The 19,949-nt window shown below is 38.9% G+C and overlaps 1 protein-coding gene across 2 annotated transcripts in view; it reads right to left on the minus strand.

The window, feature by feature from the left end:
- Window positions 1-19,949, minus strand: part of LOC133638482 (matrix metalloproteinase-17-like) — a 308,014-nt gene that overhangs the window by 101,549 nt on the left and 186,516 nt on the right. The window lies entirely within an intron of this gene.

The raw sequence follows: 19,949 nt of genomic DNA on the forward strand, positions 1-19,949 counted from the left end.
GATCCCACTGACTAAGAGAGCACAGCCTGTGTCAGGGTTGTCCCTGACAGTTTGGTCAAGTTTTAGTTTTTTCTCTGCATTATTTATAATTAGACAGACAACACATATACAGCGTGATTTTGTTTTGTTTACAAGGAAAGAAAAACAAAAGTTAAAAAAGGGAGATATATGTTGTATATATATGTATGTGCTGCGGTTGCTTTAAGAACGTTGCGACAGCTGCCGTAAAAGAGGTGCGTTGCTAGCCTGGTTGCTATGTTTCCGGTTGGTCGTAAAAGTGTTCGTCATATGTTTGTACCCTGCTCAAATCTCTCAGTAAAGTTATTCATTGTGTCACACCTGGGTGAAGTCTTGTCTGTGTTTTGTCTGGTTTCATGTTGTCTTGTCATTTCCTGTTTTATTTTGAAAGGTTAACTCTCCCTCTCGTTTCAGGTCACTTGCCCTTCCTCCTGTTTCACTGGTCTGTCTCTCCTGATTGCCTGATTGTGTCCACCTGTGTCATCCACCCTCATGTGTATAAATGGCTCGTCTTCCTTCTGTCCTGTGCCAGAGTGTTATCGTATGTTTTGAGCGAACCTCCAGCGGTCCATGTTCACAGTCATTGCCACGTTCTTTGTACCCTTTTTGTCAGGTAAGATTAGTTGTTTAGAATTGCCTCCCTTGGAGCGACTTTTGTTGTTTTTGCATATTGTTCTCTTTGCAACCTTTTTCCCTCCGCAGCTGGAGCGTTTTGAGTTCATTGAGATTTTGTTAGTTTAGAGATTAGGTAAGCTCGGCTTTTGGTAGCCTGTTAAGTTTCTTCCCTTTTTGACCTTTTCCCTTGTTTATAATAAATATTTGTTGTCAAACTCCTGCATCTGTGTCCAGAGTCCTGTTCCGGTCTTGACACATTGGATTATACCTTTTTGTTTTGAACTTTATTACACCTTGCAGCGCTTTTTCCGGTCCATTGTTTTTCCTGCTTTCCCTATATGCGCCTAATGACTGAGCTACGTGATGTCATTTTTTGTGATGTCCCACGGAGCATTTCTTGTCAGGACGGGATTCGAATGAAGAGCCAACTCTTTTTCTTTTCTATAGTGGTCTCGATAACGGGTACCGGTTCTCAAAAAGGGATTCGAGTACGAGGACTCGGTTCTTTTCTTATCGAACAACCGGGAAAACCGGTTTCGAGTATCATCCCTATACGTGAGTCAGCAGGTGCTTGTTGCTAGAGATCGACCACCGATCAGTGTTTGTCGAATTTCGGGAAAAGTATGTGATCGCTCTTGCCTATTAATGCCTTTTAATGCTGAGCACGAACACCGCTAGCAGCTAATTATGTGTCTGGTGTGTCAGTGTGGATCCGCCCCCTGAATCTAATAATAATCACCTTCACGACAGCAAAAAAAGAGAATTTCTTAGTATCCTATGTACCATTATCACTGGAGGACGAGGCTAAACATGTCATACAGAGAGCAAGCCAGGAGCAGGCTAAAAGCTAAGCCAACCGCTAAGCTAACTTTAAACAACAGCAAGAAATAAGTGCTTAATAAAGTTTAAGAAGTGTAGATGGATCCACGTTACAGCAGAAAATAAGCAGTTATTAGCAGGAAATTAACAAGTAGATTAATAAGAGTCTAGACTCTAGACCACAAGTGCCCAAACCTTTTGCCTCCAAGGACAAAAGTGAAAATGTGCCAGTGGTCCGTGGGCCAAACATCGACTTTTACTATGCAACAGTAGTAAGGAAGTTAGCCTCATACCGCCATATTTAAATATTAGTTAGTAGAGAGCCTCCAGTTCAATAAATGGCAACTAATTAGCCTGTAAAAGAAAAAAGAAGAAGAAAAAAAAATACTGTGAAATTTACGAGGGGTTTTACACCAAATTAATGTCAATTGAAAAACCATTCCACTGCTAGGGTTGTCTCCATACCAATATTTTTGTAACGGTACCAAAATGTATTTCCATACTTTGATACTTTTCTAAATAAAGGGTAGCACAAAAATATTATTATTGGTTTTATTTTAACAAAAAATCTTACAGTACATTAAACATGTGTTTCTTATTGCAATCAAAGAACAATTGTGTCCTTAAATAAAATAGTGAACATACTAGACAACTTGTCTTTTATTAGTAAGTAAACAAACAAAGGTTCCTAATTTAGCTGCTGACATATGCAGTAACATATTATGTCATTTATCATTCTATTATTTTGTCAAAATTATGAAGGACAAGCTGTAAAAAATTACTATTAATCTACTTGTTCCCTTACTGTTATTATCTGCTTACTTTCTCTTTTAACATGTTCTATCTATGTCATGTCTGTGTTGATCATGTTTTTGTTTGGCCATGTGCTGTTTGTTTTTTGGATGCTTTTTAGTTCCTGGTTTCACTCTATTGTTTTGTCACCATAGCAACCATTAGTTTTCACCTGTCCTCATGTCACACACCTGATTCATTGGCACTCACGCACCTGTTGTTAATCATGTCTGTGTTATTTAAGCTTTTCATTTTCTGTTGGTCAGCCTGGCGACATCACATTTATGCTCTGCACATGTTATCATCACATTGCTTCATGCCATGTTCACAGTCCCATGCCAAGTAAGTTTTTGTTTCATGTTTATAGTTCTCCGCCTTTTGTTTTCATAGTCAAGTTTTTAACCTCATCTGTGAGCGCCTTTTGTTTATACCTTTTTGAGCTTTTGAGTTTAAATATTAAACATGTACTCACACTCACGTCTTGCCCACGGCAATTTCCCGTTGCCTTCCGGAAAAACAAACCCCAAGGACCAAGTCTTGACAATCTACACTTCTGTTAAAATGTAATAATAATTTATTCTTCTGTTGTTTGATGCTTTACATTAGTTTTGGATGATACCACAAATGAAATATCGATCTGATACCAAGTAGTTACAGGATCATACATTGGTCATATTCAAAGTCCTCATGTGTCCAGGGACATATTTCCTGAGTTTATGAATATAATATGATTTTTTTTTTTTTTTTTAAAGAAAAAAGATTGTGACGATAAAAAATATTCATTGTAGTATCAACTAGATACGCTCTTGTACTTGATATCATTACAGTGTATGTCAGGTGTAGATCCACCCATGACATTTGTTTACATTGTGACGCTGGTGAGCTATCGTATGCTCCTACCGTGTGTAGTGAAACATGTTTAGCTATCTCTCGTCCTGCAGGGATGATACTTGTAAGAAACTAACTTTATTTGTCTCCATGGAGGCGAGGATTAGTGATTTAGAAGTAGCTGAAACACTGCCGACTGCGGATGGACATTAGCCGCTAGCTAGCTAGCCATGTCTTAAAGCACCTCCTTCTCTGGGTGTTTCAGTATTATAGCTTTACCTTTATTTTTAAGGCCAAAATGTGTCCATTTTCCTTTCTCTGTCTACACACAGTGTCTGCTTGTAAGTACTCCGTGATTGTGCGCTGCCGAACATGCTCGTCTGCTCGTAAAACCAGCAATGTCATGACGTGACGACAATGCGCCGTCATGCCTGTAAAAAAAAAAAAATGGCCCTTTTCAACAGTACTTTTCAAACAGAGTATAGTACCGTTTTTGATTCATTAGTACTGCGATACTATACTAGTACCGGTATACCGTACAACCCTATCCACTGCTGTTTTTACGTTAGAATTCTTGTGACTGAACTGCCATTTTTTACTGTAAAATCTATGGCCATTTTTTACAGTACATTACTGAAAATTGAAAAACCATACCACTGTGGTTTTTAACGTAAAATGTTGGCGACTGAGAGGCAAGTTTTACAGGAAAAATGTGTTGTTGTTTTTTTTGACATGCATTCATATAAATTGAAAAACCGTGCCACTACTCAGTGGCCTAGTGGTTAGAGTGTCCGCCCTGAGATCGGTAGGTTGTGAGTTCAAACCCTGGCCGAGTCATACCAAAGACTATAAAAATGGGACCAGTTACCTCCCTGCTTGGCACTCAGCATCAAGGGTTGGAATTCGGAGATAAATCACCAAAAATGATTCATGGGCATGGCTACCGCTGCTGCTCACTGCTCCCCTCACCTCCCAGGGGGTGAACAAGGGGATGGGTCAAATGCAGAGGACACATTTCACTACACCTAGTGTGTGTGTGTGACAATCATTGGTACTTTAACTTTAACTGTTATTTTTACAGCAAAATTATGGTGCCTAAGCGGTTATTTTTTTGCCGTAAATATTATGTTTGTTGTTTCTACAGGGCATTACTGTGCAATGGAAGAATGGACATTTTTTTTGGATGATTTTACAGTAAATTTCGGCGACTGAGCTGCCAGGTTTTCACTGTAAAATCTGCTTTTTTACAGTGTAGCCTTGCGCACATGCATAAATGATTGTGCAGCTTGAAATAGGTCAGTATGAACATGACCGTAACTACCATTGAGGGGGAGTTTGGGGGGCATTTTGTGTGAAGAAACACATTAAATTGTAAATTATTGAATGACAAGGCGCTTTATATAATATTTTACCCCAAACCTATTCTTGTCCACGTCATGCTCTGTCACTGATTCAAATAAAAAGTGGACTGTTACAAAATCATGCTGATTATTAAAGATGTTGGACGAGTGACTATTATATTGTAGCTCAATTAAAACTTTTGTTATTCTGGAAATTCATTGTGTTGCTCAAGGTAATATTATTTATATGGTGCTGTGCCGTGTCTGCAGTGGAGCTGCTAAACATTCAAACTTTTCACTACAGTAAACTATATTGTACTTTACATGAATTACCAAAAACTCATTCATGGCCTTTCTCTCCCCCACACATTCAACTCTCAACATTTTAATCTTATGTATAATTTAAACGTACAGCAACCGTAACCTCAAGCACAAGTTTTTCTGCTCAAAAATAAAGTTCACATTTAAACACATGCTCGCTGTGATTTCCTCCCACACCCAAACATAAACTTGACACGTTATGAAATAAGGGTATAATCTAAAAATTGCACATTATTTTCATGGCCTACTTGTTTCCCACAGTCAGGTACACACTGCAGCCTGAGGCAACACTGCACCGTGCTGAACCCAGCCACTGACCTGTCATTTGGCAACCATTGCTCCTCGCCAAAACTAAAGAAGCTTTAACAATCAAAAACAGCTATTAGTGTTACTAGTTTCAGTCAAATATACGATGTGCTTTTTTTTTTGAGAGAAACAAAACAGTATGACAAACGAACCACATCCTCTAGAGTTTGCTAAGTATAAAAATTAACCTGACATTTTTTGAATGGAACAGCTGTTCTAAATGTGTCCACTGGATGTCGCAATAGCAATTCTTTGTATCTTTGTAGATGATGCTACATATGTACGAAATAAACCACATGATGTTAGTACATCAGAAAAATGATCTACATAAATAATAGGGGTGTGGGAAAAAATCGATTTGAATTCGAATCGCGATTCTCACGTTGTGCGATTCAGAATCGATTTTCTTTTTTTTTTTAAATTGTTTTTTTTATTTTTTATTATTTTTTTTTTAAACTAATCAATCCAACAAAACAATACACAGCAATACCATAACAATGCAATCAAATTCCAAAACCAAACCCGACCCAGCAACACTCAGAAGTGCAATAAACAGAGCAATTGAGAGGAGACACAAACACGACACAGAACAAACCAAAAGTAGTGAAACAAAAATGAATATTATCAACAACAGTATCAATATTAGTTACAATTTCAACATAGCAGTGATTAAAAATCCCTCATTGACATTATCATTAGACATTTATAAAAAAAAAAAAAGAAAAAAAAAGAAAGAACAATAGTGTCACAGTGGCTTACACTTGCATCGCATCTCATAAGCTTGACAACACACTGTGTCCAATATTTTCACAAAGATAAAATAAGTCATATTTTTGGTTCATTTAATAGTTAAAACATATTTACATTATTGCAATCAGTTGATAAAACATTGTCCTTTACAATTTTAAAAGCTTTTTACAAAAATCTACTACTCTGCTTGCATGTCAGCAGACTGGGGTAGATCCTGCTGAAATCCTATGTATTGAATGAATAGAGAATCGTTTTGAATCGGGAAAATATCGTTTTTGAATCGAGAATTGCGTAGATTCGAAAAAAAAAATCGATTTTGAATCGAATCGTGACCCCAAGAATCGATATTGAAACGAATCGTGGGACACCCAAAGATTCGCAGCCCTAATAACATACTGTAATTTGATTTTGAAATATTTTTTTTATCTTGATAGATTGAAAATTAACACCAATAAATTGACTGACGAACAGTATCACATAATTTATTCAGAAAATATAAACAACGGCATTATTAACCGCAACATGTAAGTGTAAAAAAACCCCAACAAGATTATGATTTGTACAATTTCAGAATGTGCTCGTTCTATTTTTAAACAAAGAAAACAATCTGAAGTTGTCTTTATTTTTCAGTTATCGTGCCATGATTTTACCAGTCCGGCCCACTTGGGAGTAGATTTTTCTCCACGAGGCCCCCAATCTAAAATTAGTTTGACACCCCTGCTTTAGTGCTTCCGCAGGCTATTTCAAGGGTTGGGAACAAAGCTCTGATACGCCTCCTTTCCCCCGTATCTGATCCGTGCCAAAACCACAAAATGTAATCGAGAATAAATACAACAGGCAGCCCGCAATGTAAGAAGAGCAACAAGTGTGAATAGACTGAGCAATCAACGCTCAATAAAACGAGCCTTCTGGTAGATAAAATGAACAGAGGGAGCTAACTAAGCAGCCATCAAGGCAGAAGCGTGCCAAGGTGATTAGCATTTATCCCCTCGGGCACTGGAATATTGCTACTGAATTATAAGGAATCATTACAAAGGCTATAAAGATATGTTGAGAACATCATCAACCCTGTGGTATCACGTGCTGACTTTCAACATGGCCTTCTCTCCTCTGCTCTACTTCGCTGCTATATGAGTGAGTCAGCATTAGTGAAGGTACTGACACAAAAACCTGTGTAAAATACTCCACTGTTTTAGTATTATTGTCAAACTACTGTAGTTATTATAGACCAGGGGTGTCAAACGTACGGACCGAGGGCCGGATCAGGCCCGTGAACAGGTTTTATCCGGCCCGCGGGATGAGTTTGCTAAGTATACAAATTAACTTGAAGTTACCCCCGCGACCCCGAACGGGACAAGCGGTAGAAAATGGATGGATGGATTTTTGAATGAAAGAAACAGCTGTTCTAAATGTGTCGACTGGATGTCGCAGTAGAATTTAAATGGTAACTGGGTTATACTTGTATACATTCACACACTGATGGCGGGAGCTGCCATGCAAGGCCCTAACCACGACCCATCAGGAGCAAGGGTGAAGTGTCTTGCTCAAGGACACAACAGATGTGACGAGGTTGGTATAGGTGGGGATCCAACCAGGAACCCTCAGGTTGCTGGCACGGCCACTCTCCCAAAAGCGCCACGCCGTCCCAATTCTATGTATCTTTATAGATGATGCTACATGTGTCAGAGGTGTGGACTCGAGTCACATGACTTGGACTCGAGTCAGACTCGAGTCATGAATTTGATGACTTTGGACTCGACTTGACAAAATGTAAAGAGACTTGCAACTCGACTTAGACTTTAACATCAATGACTTGTGACTTCACTTGGACTTGAGCCTTTTGACTTGACATGACTTGCTACTTTCCCCAAAACCCAAAGATTAAAAAGTTATTTGGGAGCGCGCCGCTCCGTATTTTTCATTTTCTTCGTCTGTGTCTATCAGCGTGTTGTTCCTGTCAGCTGGTGTGCTGTCAGTACAACAGCCAATCAAATTAGATCTACGTTGTTTTCATCACACAGCATTCATCCAATCAAATTGCAGGAGAACCAATGAGACGAGTTGTCAAACAATGCGGCAGTGAGAAACAATTATGCCAAGGTTAATTTTGTTCGGGTATTAAAACTACGACTTGGTCAACAAAAAACGAATTGCGTATGCAAATCACGCAGTTCGAATATTACAGACGGAGACGCAACAACTTCCAACTTCGTTCGACATTTGAAGTTGCCCAAAGAAGGGTAAGTTTTGAATGTAAGATAACGTTTATTGGCTAAGTAACGTAACTTTTATTTGCTGTGTAGTTAAATCAGTGAGGCTGTAAACTCACTGCTAACGTTATAACCTTAGACATCTTATAAGGGTACGCAGCATCGAGCGCTACTGCCTACTGGCGCAGACGAGACGCGGGGCCGCCATCTTGGAGTGGTGATCCGCTCCACTCAGCGCAATTCATTTGGCAGGAGCAATGAACTGTCAGCGCATTTAATTCATTTTACCTCACTGAATACCACTGATTTTCACGCGCTTTTTTGTCATACGTGTAGCTATGATAAAGGAAACATGTTTTGGCGTGTTTTATTATTCATAGTTTGCTTAACAGTAATATAATATTCTTATACGCTATAAGTGACCAGACGTCTGAGATCAAAACTGGGAATATAATCCCAGAGAAAGGGGAAAAAAACGGTCAGCTATTTTTAAATTGAAGAAACAATATGATTACCGTATTTTCCGCACCATAAGCCGCACCTAAAAACCACAATTTTTCTCAAAAGCAGACAGTGCGGCTAATAACCCGGTGCGCCTTATATATGGATTAATATTCATATTTATTTTCATAAAGTTTAGGTCTCGCAACTACGGTAAACAGCCGCCATCTTTTTTCCCCGTAAAAGAGGAAGTGCTTCTTCTTCTACGGTAAGCAACCGCCCCCATAGAAGAGGAAGCGCTTCTTCTTCTACTGTAAGCAACCGCCAAGGTGAGCACCCGCCCCCGTAGAAGAAGAAGCTCGCGGATATTTAATTTCATTTGTTTTTCTGTAAAGACAACAAAATGTCTCCTACTAAGAGACACGCGTACAAGGTTCCACTGGCTTTTGATATTCACGTGAACCGCACTGTGGATACAACGGGAGCACGTACGGTGAATATTCGCACCACAGGGAATGAGAAGTCGTCCTACTGTGGTTGTAGCTTGCCATGCTAACGGCCAGAAACTTCCACCCACGGTGATATTCAAAAGGAAGACCTTGCCAAAAGAGAACTTTCCAGCCGGCGTCATCATAAAAGCTATCTCGAAGGGATGGATGGATGAAGAAAAGATGAGCGAGTGGTTGATAGACGTTTACGCGAAGACACCGGGTGACTTTTTTCACGCAGCGCCGTTCCTGTTGATCTATGACTGCATGCGCGTCCACATCACAGATGGTGTCAAAAAACAAGTGAAGCACACCGAAGAAGAAGAATTCGAGGGATTTGTAGATGAGTAATAACTTCAGAAAGTGAGCTTTAAATGTTTATTTTGTGTGTTGCGTGGCACTAACGTATGAGCAACGTTGAGTTATTGATGTTGCTATTGCTCTGCACTATTTTGAGTGTTACTATTTTTGTGATTGCACATTTGCACATTACATTTTGGGAGTGAACAGAGTTGTTAGAACGCTGGTTTGTAATATATTATTAAAGTTTGACTGACCTATCTGACTGTTTTGTTGACATTCCCTTTAGCGTAGCGTAGGTGCGGCTAATGGCACGGGGCGGCTAATAGGTAAACAAAGTTTTGAAATATTCCGTTCATTAAACGTGCGGCTAATAACACGGGGCGCCTTATGGTGCGGAAAATACGGTAGGTTATGTATACATGCGTATATCCTACATAAACAATGTATGAATATATATATATATATATATATATATATATATATATATATATATATATATATATATATATATATATATATATATATATATATATATATATATATATATATATATCTTATAGACTGTATCTCTGTTGCTGCAGCAGCAGAGAGTCTGTCTTGGCACTTTGTATTGATATTTTGTATTACATTCTTCCCTTAAATGATCATGTTTACAGTCATTGTTTTATATGTATTTTTTTATGTATGTCGCTTTGGATAAAAGCGTCTGCCAAATACGTAAACATAAACATATATAAACACCTGAAAGTCTTTATCAGCTAAAACCACCAATCTGTTTCACTGGATTCAGAATAAAACCAAATTCTGTCTTACCCAACAATGTTAGTATTTGAATATTGTTACTTGAAGACTTATTCCTGGTTACAATTATACTGTTAAGAAAGTATTGTCTTATATTTTGCCTAAAATGAGAATGCATCATAATCAGTGGCGGCTGGTGAATTTTGTTTTAGGTGGGGCTGAAAGTTTGTAAACCAAACCCCTGTAGGGGCGTCATCCTCCCCCAGAAGATTTCTTTGTGATTTTCACATACAAATATTGAAGATCTTTGCTCCTTCTCAACTCTGTGGTAATATTATTTTCATAAAATACAACCAATAGTACATTAATGTTAAATCTTACTTGTGAAAAGTAATCCCCCGATTCCTATTTTCAACAGTCCGCTCATTTGAGTAGGAAAACGCTGAACACCATCTTTATTTTCTACCTGTCAACTGTCACTACTTCAAGATGGCGGCCAAATTGCTCGCGTCACAGCAACCAATGCTGCTTCTACTTATAAGATGTCTATGGTTATAACGTCATTGCAAACACGGCAATCTGTTGCGTCCACTGCAGTTCGCTACCTTATTCATACTTTTTGCCAAGTGATTTTTTTAAGCAGGGTTGCATGAGGTACCTAGACAAAACGTTACGTTAGTCAATGTATCACACACAGTAACGTAACGTTAAAATGTATACTATATTAACAATATGTGTACATATTGCATAGGGCCCTGACATCTAAAAAGTACAACTCTGTTCATTGTTTTGTTCATGTTTTTCTTATGTTTTTCATATGTACGCACACATAAACACACAGACAGTATGAGATGAGATCAATGAGATAAGGTAAGAACAGGATAGAAACTGCTGTGGAACTAGTTACAATGCAATATGCCATGGACATACAATGTTAACACTTTTGTGCAAATAAGTACAGTTGCACTTGTTTTTTCAAATGTGTTTATTCTGTAAAAGAATGGGTTAAATGTTTAAAATTACTGGATAATAGTGCTATTATGAAGTGCGATGTCAGCACTTTTTTTCCCTGCAATTTCAAATGCACTTGTTTTAATAAATAAATACAGCGTTTTAAAAGCATACACAATCTGTGTAAATATATTAGTCTGTGGTTAAAAGGACTTGAAAGGACTCGAAATTCAAAATGCAGGACTTGGGACTTGACTTGAGACTTTCCAGTCTTGACTTTGGACTTGACTCGGGACTTGCCTGTCTTGACTCGGGACTTGAGGGCAAAGACTTGAGACCTACTTGTGACTTGCAAAGCAATGACTTGGTCCCACCTCTGACATGTGTACAAAATAAACCACATGATGTTAGTACATCAGTCGAGGAAAATGATCAAACTACATAATAACATCCTGTAATTTGATTTTGATATAATTTTTTTATCTTGATTGAAAATTAACATCAATGAGTTGACTGGTGAACATTAACACATAATTTATTCAGAAAATATAAATAATGACAAATAAAGATGGAATACTATTAACCGCAACAAGTAAGTGTAAAAAACCCAACAACATTATGATTTGTACATTTTCAGAATGTGCTTGTTCTATTTTTAAAAAAAGAAAACAATCTGAAGTTGTCTTTATCTTTAAGTTATTGTGCCGTGATTTTACCAGTAGATTTTTCTCCATGTGGCCCCCGATCTAAAAGGAGTTTGACATTCCTGTTAAGGACCCTTTTACAATTTGCAAATTGTGATGCCATGGGTGTAAATGCGCACATTTAGTTACCGGAAGTGTGACAAAGTTAGTGTTTTCTAAAATATGCAAGAGGCTAATCAACAGAGGCTTACAGAAATGACTTTAATAAATTAACTTTGGCGTACGGTATGTAACGACCTGGTCGCATCGTGGTGCGAGGTGTTCTCCCAAGGATGCAGACGGGCTCGGACACAGCTTGCAGGTAGGAAAAAATGATTTATTCAAGAACTAAATCAGACAGGAGAAAAAAAACAAAAACGACTAGCGTGGGAGCTAGCAAGCAAAATAGCATAGCCTGAAAGCTAGCAGGAATCAAAATGGCCGTTAGCTGTTGCGTGAAAGCAAATTAGGAAGCCAGGCAGAGTGCTGCCCGGGCGAAGACTAAATAGCCCTCTGATTAGCGCTTGGGCAACAGGTGCGCGTCCCAAACGCTAACCAGAGGCAGGTGATCACAATCTGCCGTCATGGCAACAGAAACAAAACAAGGTGCTGAAAACACATGTGACTTGAAAACTTAAACAAACTATGATCCGGGCAGCGGATCATAACACGGTAACTAATATTACAATATACCGTCAATTCTGGACTATAAACCGCTACTTTTTTTCCTACGTTTTGATTCCTGCAGCTTATAAAACAGTGCGGCTAATTTATGGATTTTTGTTTGCTGATGGCCATAATGCAAATAGTTTGAAAAAAACAAGCAAAGAAACTGAAAAGGTGTGTTATTGTTTGTGCTATGGCACCATCTTTTGGACTAGCTTGCTTATTGCAGGTGCTGCAGTGCCCTTTTTGTTTAAAGCTTTCAACTGGGAGTACAAGTGCTGTTCCATGTTCTAGCTGTCCATAGCGTTTTTAATCGTATGGATTCTTCTTTCATCACTCCAGCTAACGTTAGTAAGTTTTAAAATCTAACTAAAACAATTCTTAGGAGCATTAGCATTAGCTAATATCCTAACACGTTTACAAGTATTTGTGTTTGTATAAACAATTTACAATGGCATTCTTTTTGTATTGTTGCTGTTTCGTAAATTCACCAAGACGTCACCGTGCCGTAATTGAGTCTGTTTAGCTAATTGGAGAGCTAGCTTCCACAGCTAGTGGGTCTATGATGATGACTTCTGTTTTGTTTGAGCAGCCGTTTTACTGCCATGTGACAGGCACCGTTTAAACAATTTAGGTATTTAAATAAACTGTTACAAAATATTTCTGTATAAATATTCATTTCGCATTGTATATACTGTATCTACTTTTTTCCTACACTTTGAACCTTATGGCTATTAAAAAACGGTTGGGCTAATTTAGGGATTTTTCTTTGCTGACAGCCATAATATGAATATTAAAAAAAAAAAAACAACAAGCAGATACACTGAGAAGGTTTTTTTTATATCTGTGCCATGGTTCCATCATTTGTAAGAATTCACTCACTGCAGGTGCTGCTTCCAAACCGGAGGTAGAGTAGCCGTTCAGTCTTCTAGCCGTCCATAGCGATTTTACTCCTATGGATTCTTCATTCATAATTACAACCAACATTTGTAAGTTTTACTGTACAACTAAAACTATATACTTACTAAACTGTCCCATGTGTGATGTCTGTAGGAGTTTTTTCATGCATATTCGTACGGGCTATCATCGCAATGTAATGATGCTAGCGTCGTTAGCATTAGCTAATATGCTAACACGTTTACGAGTGTCTGTGTTAGTATTATTAACTTAGTATGGCATTCTTTTTGTATGGTTTCAGTTTCACAAATTCCTCAATATATTCACCAAAACATCACCTTGGACTTATTGAGTCTGTTTAGCTGATTGGAGAGCTAGCTTCCACAGCTAGTGGGTCCAAGTCGATGACTTCTGTTTTGTTTGATCAGCCGTTTTACCGCCATGTGACAGGCAGCGTTCGAAAACAATTAAGGTATTTTAATAAACATTTACATAATTTTTATGTGCAAATATTCATTTTGCAACGTATATATCTGCGGTCTGGTGCGGCACCATATGGAAAAAAAAAAATCTTCTAAAATGTAGTGGGTGCGGCTGACATACCAGTGCACTCTATAGTCTGGAAACTATGGTATCTAAAAGTTTATAAGGCAGATGGAGAAGTGCTATAGTGCTAAAGAACAGGTGTGCTAACATGTTGCGTATAATGCGTATTTTTCGGACTATAAAGCGCACTTAAAATCCTTTCATTTTCTCAAAACTCAACAGTGCGCCTTATAACCCGGTGCACCTAATGTAAGGAATCATTTTGGTTGTGCTTACAGACCTCGAAGCTATTTTATTTGGTACATGGTGAAATGATAAGTGTGACCAGTAGATGGCAGTCACACATAAGAGATACGTTTGGACAGCAATATGATGGCAGTCACATATAAAAGATACATGTTGTGGAGTCTCACTCAGGCACCGCCTGACAGGTAGGCACCTCACAGGGGAGGAGCCAGGGCATGGTGGCAGAGTGGAACACAGAGGACAACGCCCCAGCCTTGGCCGCATCATCGAGGGGCGGTACATTCCCCAGTACCTGCTCAATCAGCCTGAAGTGCCACCAGCTGTGCGGCCAGGTGGGGCCCAGCTACAAACTGTTCTTAACTCTGCCTCATTCAGGTCTGGCTCTCCTCTGTGTCAAGGCAGGTGCATCAGGCGGCAATGACCTTTGACCTTTTAAAGAAGAGTGCTGTGTGAAGGATGGAGAGCCCCAGATGGGAGATATTTATGTTTATTAATGGACACTTTAAGTTTGCTACTTCCACACCCCGCCCTTCCTAAAAGACTTGTGCAATAAATGCCCTTTTCGGCTTGCTGCAAAACCAATCTTGTGTCTTGGTGAGAATCAGGTACCACAATGTGCACTGCAATATGACTCAAGTAAACAACACCAACATTTTATATGTTCCATTGAAAATATAGAACATTACACACGGTGCTCAGAAATCTATCAAAATGTTTTAGTACGACTTTGGTAAGCTATGAAACAGCACCGCTTGATGGATTGTACTGTGCTTCAACATACAAGTATTATTATGGTGTGTGTATAAGGTAAGACATATTATCTGGCATTTGTTTCGCAATATTATCCAAAAGGAACTTCTCTTAGCTTCTGGTACCTACTGATCTATATTTGGGATCTGCATAAGTCCTGAAAATTTGCGCGCGTCCGCCTTTGTTGTCCGTGACGACACCATAGTTAATAAGCTTCTTTTTCTCTATCTTCTTGTTATGTGACATTCATCCTCCGCTGTTGCCATTTCTAATATAAAGTAGTGTAAAGTTCTTATTTATATGTGTCAGCAAACCCGCCATGAAAGCGCTAAAATATACCGGTATAGTGAGTTTACATTATTTACCCAAGGAACTTTAGATATTACACAGTTTTTTTACGGGACACATTTTCGGCGTTGTTATTGCACTAATGAGCCACGGATGAGGAGATGCTGCTCCGTTATTAATTTAAGTAAAGTCTGAATGTCATTAAAACATTTAGCTCCATCTTCGCCCTGGACAAGTCGCCACCTCATCGCAGGGCCAACACAGATAGACAGACAACATTCACACTCACATTCACACACTAGGGCCAATTTAGTGTTGCCAATCAACCTATCCCCAGGTGCATGTCCTTGGAGGTGGGAGGAAGCCGGAGTACCCGGAGAGAACCCACACAGTCACGGGGAGAACATGAAAACTCCACACAGAAAGATACTTGGTTAATATTCAAGTCAAAAAATGTAAATAAAGTATTGTTGGCACTTTTTGAATGGCTATTTATCTGATTTTTGGGCTAAATAGTTGAGCTCCCATTGGCTCGGTTGTAAGCAGACTTATTTACATTTATTTAATATTTAGAATGCATAAAAATGTTTTAAAATGCATCCATCGTCATGTGTTTCATAATGATTGTGAATGATATGATAGTCAAAATTCCATAAAAAGTGCAGTTACCCTTTAAGACCTCACTGTTGGCTTTGTAAGGTCATGTTAGCTCTAAGGTAAACAAAACTGATGCTAATCCATCGATTTGTTATCTTTTTTTTCTAAAAAAAAATTTAATAAGAGAACGGATAAAGAACCGAATCGTTAAGCAGAATTGAAAATGGAATCCGAACCGGAAAATTCTTATCAATTCCCATCCCTACCCATAACCAACAATGAAACGACACTTTTCAGTGTGTGAGGCGCCAGAATACTACAAGGGAGGCCTCAGCAGTTTGCAAAATATAAAGACAAAATCGTTCAAAGTAAGCTGCATGTTTTTTTTTTTTTTCTTACACTGAAAGAGTGCTTAGAGTCTGGAGTGAGTGGAAAACGCCAACAAAAAAGTGCACCAGCAAATCAGTTTTTTAGAGAGTATGGGGAGACCCCAGAAGTATTATTTTCTCTGTCGGGAGGCTGCATGATAGTAAAATTGATATATTCCCATTCAATTGCAATACATGATTCAGGCCTTTTAATATTTTCAGAGTATTTCAACCAATAAGATTGTGAAGAATATACAGTGCCCTCGTACTACAACCATATTGTCCCACAAACAATCAGACGTCAGTATTTTCACCTTCTGACTGTTTCTTCAGGGTGAGCCGTTTTGTGGGCGGACTTATTTATGTGCCGGAGCCCTCCTTCAGCCAAAGCGGCCTACGACTACTTCTCCACCGTCAGCCATGTTGTAGTTTTTAGCGCTTCCATACTGAGTCTACTGACAGATGTAAGTAAGAACTATGCATTACTTTTTATTAAAAATGGAAATAGCGGAATATTTTCTTTTGGTATGCATGTGTATGAGCCAGTCTGCCCCACAACAAGAGGATAGAGAAAAATAAAGAACTTATTGATTACAACTTTAGACTATAACTGAAATTAAAACGGCGGACTAGCGCAAAGCTCTTTGGGTAAATCTCTACCATATATGGAGATATCCGCTGAAGTAACTAAGGCAAAATTAGTCACTAAAGTCTGAAATTGCAAATGGCTTGATTGGAGCACGTTTGGAAGACGGCAAGATTGTTTTATAAATATCTGCGCCATGCCTCTATGGTTTGATTTCACTTTTTCGAGGCTTATGTAGATCCCAAATACACAAAAATCAGGTATCAACAGGTAAGTGAAGTGAATTGTATTTATATATTTACACAGTGAAACCCATTATCTAAGTTACATTTAAACCAGTGTGGATGGCACTGGGAGCAGGTGGGTAAAGTGTCTTGCCCAGGGGCACAACGGAAGTGACTTGGATGGCAGAAGCGGGGATCGAACCTGCAGCCCTCAAGTTGCTGGCACAGCCGCTATAGCAACCGAGCAACGCCACCCCAACAAGTGAAGTGAATTATATTTATATAGCGCTTTTCTCTAGTGACTCAAAGCACTTTTACATAGTGAAACCCAATATCTAAGTTACAATTAAACCAGTGTGGGTGGCACTGGGAGCAGGTGGGTAATGTGTCTTGCTCAAGGACACAATGGCAGTGACTAGGAAGGCGGAAGCGGGGATCGAACCTGCAACCCTCAAGTTGCTGGCATGGCCACTCTACCAACCGAGCTATACCGTCCCTAAGAAAAGTTGCTTTTACATATTAGGACCCTTTAAAGCAGGGGTGTCAAACGTACGGCAGGTTTTATCCGGCCTGCGGGATGAGTTTGCTAAGTATAAAAATGAGCCAAAATTTTGGAATGAAAGAAAAAGCTGTTCTAAATGTGACCACTAGATGTCGCAATAGCAATTCTTTGTATCTTTGTAGGTTATACTACATATGTAAAAAAAAATAAACCACATGATGTTAGTGCACCAGTCAAGGAACAATGAGCTAACTATTTTGGTATAATTTTTTTATCTCGATAGATTGAAAATTAACACCAATGACTTGACTGATGAACATTATCACAATTTATTCAGAAAGTATAAATAACGACAAATAAAGATAGAATACTATCCTCACCCGCAACATGTAAATGGTAAATGGGTTATACTTGTATAGCGCTTTTCTACCTTCAAGGTACTCAAAGCGCTTTGACACTATTTCCACATTCACCCATTCACACACACTTTCACACACTGACGGAGGGAGCTGCCATGCAAGGCCCTAACCACGATCCATCAGGAGCAAGGGTGAAGTGTCTTGCTCAAGGACACAACGGACGTGACGAGGTTGGTAGAAGGTGGGGATTGAACCAGGAACCCTCAGGTTGCTGGCACGGCCACTCTCCCAACTGCACCACACCGTCCCCATGTAAGTGTAAAAAAACAAAAACAACAACATTATGATTTGTACATTTTCAGAATGTGCTAGTTCTATTTTGAAAGCTTGTGGGACATGATAACAGTAACTAAGAGGGCAAATTATGAAGCGTCCATTAACAATCACACTGTGCATACAGTACACACTGCAAAAAAGAGCTGTCCTAATGTAAGCTAAATAAAAGGCTAGATTTTAGTAAAAAATACTAAAAACTAGTCAAATTAACTAGCTCCATGGACAGATAAGTTTGCCCGATAAAGGCAGGACTTTTAAGTCTTAACCTAAGCATCTTTGAGATGTTGCAGAATCCTTAAACACAATTTTATATGTGAGGAAAAAACAAAATAACTTATTAGAATAGCTATTTTCTCAATTTTACATTTTTAAAACTACAATAGAAAGACTACAATTATTCGTGCTAAAGTTAAGATTAGTCAACGACTAAAAATGAGAACGTAGCTACTCGTCTCCGTACAGTAAGCCCTACACGTCTCTAGCTCTCCTCGCCTATGTGCTTCTTTACTCTCTGTTTCCCCTCTTCTGTGCTCATTGTGTCCTGTCCTGTGTCGTCACCCTGCAGTTCCTCTTCGTTCCCTGGATTCGAGATGTGTGTCTCGTCTCTCCGGATTCCCTCTGGTCTTCTCGCTGCCTCCCTGAATCTCACTCCTGCCCTTGACCTCTTGCTTGCCCACGGACCTCCGAGCCTGCCTTGCCCCTCCTGGACTTCCGCACCTCTCACAACACGCACCTTCAACATTATACGGTAAAACTCACCAGCTAGACGCACCACATAGCCAAACCATACATGATTGGATGTATTACACACGTCATTTTATTATTATTAAAAAATACGCCTCAGGTTAAAGGACGTCACTGCCTCAGTGCCGTCTTGTTCTCCACTGCACGTAACAAAATAGCTCTTAAAACTAAAGACATTTCTAGAATTTAAAAAAAAAATCTTGGCAAGTGGCAAATAATTTGCAAAGTATTGCAATTATGCTACCAACGATTTATGTTTGATACACACACACACACATACACACACACACACACACACAGACCCACACACACATACTGGTTATCATTTGGAATGGGGACCAATATTTTGATTACCACTTGTGGACACCACCCTTTCTACAGGTTGTGAAGGCATAAACAAAATTGGTAAAATGGCCACTGCCCAGTTTGTTTATATATGTCTTTAAATCTCTGGATTGATGAAGTAATGTGGCATTCTTACTGGGGACCCTGGGGAAAAAGAGTTAATATGGTTCATGGGGACCAAATTTTAAATAATTTTGCATAATTCACACAAATTTGTTCGTGACTACTGAGGACCATTCAAAAAAAAAAAAGTTCAAATTAAATATGACATGATCCTCAGAATACAGCACTACAGCTGTCCTCTTATAGGAAGTTTCACCACTTAAATGTTAAAGCAAATCCTGCATCTCCTGTGACATTACTGAAAACTGCTGTTTAGCAGTAATGAAGTTGTCTGCAACTCCAACTACCATATATAGAAGGATGGACAATTCTGAATGTGAATCATACTTTAAGGTAATAATGTTTTTGTCATGTCTGTGTTGATCATGTTTTTGTTTGGCCATGTTTTGCTTGGTTTTTGGACACTTTTTAGTTCTTGTCTTCACTCCATTGCTTTGTCACCATAGTAACCATTAGTTTCACCTGGTTCACATCGTCATGTGACACACTGGTCTCACGTTTTCACATTTTGAGTTACGCACCTGTTTTCACTAATCATGTCACTAGTATTTAAGCCCACTGTTGCCAGGCAGTCGGCCTGGCGACATCACTCTTGACTCACCCTCATGCTGATGATCCATGCTGCTCTTTTTTCATGCTTTTTCGCGTTCCAATACGTTTTATTTATTCAGACCATAGTTGTGCAAGTTTTGTTTTATGTCCATAGTTCTGCCTTTGTGCTAGTGTTTTATTTTCATAGCCACGTTTTGTACCTCCGCTGTGAGCG

This window comes from Entelurus aequoreus, linkage group LG21, assembly GCF_033978785.1.
Source record: "Entelurus aequoreus isolate RoL-2023_Sb linkage group LG21, RoL_Eaeq_v1.1, whole genome shotgun sequence".
NCBI lineage: Eukaryota > Metazoa > Chordata > Actinopteri > Syngnathiformes > Syngnathidae > Entelurus > Entelurus aequoreus.